Source organism: Dasypus novemcinctus, chromosome 3 (assembly GCF_030445035.2).
Source record: "Dasypus novemcinctus isolate mDasNov1 chromosome 3, mDasNov1.1.hap2, whole genome shotgun sequence".
NCBI lineage: Eukaryota > Metazoa > Chordata > Mammalia > Cingulata > Dasypodidae > Dasypus > Dasypus novemcinctus.
The window spans coordinates 11,372,561-11,375,086 of record NC_080675.1 but is presented as its reverse complement, the minus strand read 5'-3'; the positions used below and the strand labels follow the sequence as shown (position 1 = coordinate 11,375,086).

The following is a 2,526-nucleotide window of genomic DNA, read 5'->3' as shown; positions in this document are numbered from 1 at the left end:
TCAGTATCCTAATTGTATCATACCACTGTCTTCTTGCTGCCATGGTTTCTGAGGAGAAATCTGTGCTAAGTCTTATTGAGTGTCCCTTGTACGTGATGGTTTGTGTCTCCCTTGCTGCTCTGAGAAATTTCTTCTTATCTTTGACATTTGACATTCTGTATGTGTCTTGGAGTAGGTCTGTTTGGGTTTATTCTGATAGGGGTACGGTGTGCTTCTTGGTCATGTAAGTTCATTTCTTTCGTGAGAGTTGGGAAATTTTCAGCTATTATTTCCTCAAATACTCTTTCTGCCCCTTTCCCTTCTCTTACCTTCTGGAACTCCATGACACATATGTTGTTGGGTTTTGTGTTGTCATCCAACTCTCTGAGCCCTTGCTCAACTTTTTCCATTTTCTCTATGCAGTTTGTTTTTCTGTCTTTGGTATTTTTATTCTTCTGTCATTTCGAGACTGCTGTCGTATGCCTCTAATGTGTTTTTTATCTCACCTATTGTGTCTTTCATTTCTGTGAGCTCTGTTACTTTTATGTTCAGGATTTCAGATTCTTCTTTGTGCTTGCTCAATGTCTTCTTGATGTCATTTATCTCTCTAACCATATTGTCTTTCAACTCATTAATTTGATTTTGGAAATTTATGCTAATCTTACTGATTAGTGCTCTCAAATTCTGTGTCTCTTCTGGGGCTTTGATATATTCCTTTTCTTGGGCCATGTCTTCTCTTTTCTTAATATGGCTCATAATTTTTTGCTGATGCTAGGTATCTCATTAGGTTGTAGTTTACTGAGATTCTTAATTTCTCCTGTAGGGATTTAGTGGCAGGAGACTGTGTGTTACAACTGCTCTTTAATTCTTGGTTGTATCTGGATTGTTAGGATTGTCCCTGCCGGCTGCTCAAAACTGGGCACTGGATACGCTTCCTAGGGCCTGGGGAGGGAGGCTGTAGAGGCCAGAAAAAGTGAAAAAGTGAAAAAGTGATCCTAATTATTTTTTATTTTCTCGCATGCACTTCCATGGTCTGCCAGCAGATGGCGCTCGTTGGCAGCTCTCAGTTCAATGCCTGGTGGGAGTGTATTTGTTACAGCACAAATTGGATCAATGTGATAGAGCTACTTGTCTGGAGGCCTGGAGCCTTGTAATTCAGACATTCTCTGAGACAGTTCTCCAGGCTTCTCTGGCAGCCTCCTCCCATTTCCTGGCTAGAAAATATTTCCACTTCCCTCTGAGTCCTCAACAATCAGTCCAGGTTAGTAGAGAATGAGATTGGGAGGGTCGTAAATCTTTAGCCCCTTGCTGGCTCCCAGACAAGCAATGGGGCGGCCCCACCTGGCTCCTGGGACACAGCAGACCAAATTTGTGGATCAAAAGCTGAGTCAGGGCCAGACGTCTTCGCGGAGAGTCGCCGTGGTTTCCTGCTTCAACAGTGCTTGAACGGCCTGTCGGCCAGCCACCCCCAGCTGCTTGCCACCGTCTGTCCAGTGTTGTGCAGCTGCCACTTCTCAACTGCCCATCATGACGACCACATCCCCGTGGCAGGTGTGCCAGAACTACAACCAGGACTCAGAGGCCGCCATCAACCGCCAGATCAACCTGGAGCTCAACGCCTTTTACATCTACCTGTTGATGTCTTACTACTTTGACCGTGATGATGTGACTTTGAAGAACTTTGCCAAATATTTTCTTCACCAATCTCTTGAGGAGAGGGAACATGCTGAGAAACTAATGAAGCTGCAGAACCAACGAGGCGGCAGAATCTTCCTTCAGGATATCAAGAAACCACAACGAGATGACTGGGAGAGCGGATTGAATGCAATGGAGTGTGCATTACACTTGGAAAAAAGGGTGAATCAGTCACTACTGGAACTGCACAAACTGGCTACTGACAAAAATGACCCCCATCTGTGTGACTTCACTGAGACCCATTACCTGAATGAGCAGGTGAAGTCCATCAAAGAACTGGGTGACTACGTAACCAGCCTGCGCAAGATGGGGGCCCGGATTCTGGCTTGGCGGAGCATCTCTTTGACAAGCACACTCTGGGAAGCAGTGATGAGAGCTAAACCTTCTGTGGCTTCCCCAGAGCCACAGGGTAGTAGTGCATGTGTGTTGGGTTGACCTTTTCTATAAGTTGTATCAACGTCTACCAAGTTCTTTCATTGGTACCATTCCTTCAAATAAAGTTATTTGGTACCAAAAAAAAAAAAAAAAGCTGAGTCAGCCATAGACTTGTCCCTCCCTCTCCCCTTTCCTGGGTGGTGGATCCCTGGAGCCCCCTTTGTAGCGACAGGCCCAGAGGCCTGAGGATTCTGAAGTGCCTTTAGTGTGGGGGAGGATGAGGCAGCAGCAGCTGCTGGTGTCAACTCACAGTTCTGCCGTCGCCATTTCCCTCCTTTGTCCTTCTGGGTGGCATCCAGCCTTCGCCCGCTGTCCTAAACCCTAGAAGATCTTTTTCTAGGCTCTTTCAGCCTGTTTCTCCCTAGGTGTCCTCATAAAGTACTATTCCCATGTTGTTTCCTGCGAGCAGCATCTTCA

General features: G+C 46.0%; 1 pseudogene; it reads left to right on the top strand.

The window, feature by feature from the left end:
• The first annotated feature begins 1,491 nt into the window (after window positions 1–1,491).
• LOC101439200 (ferritin heavy chain pseudogene) lies at window positions 1,492–2,069 on the top strand (annotated as a pseudogene).
• Window positions 2,070–2,526: the final 457 nt, after the last annotated feature.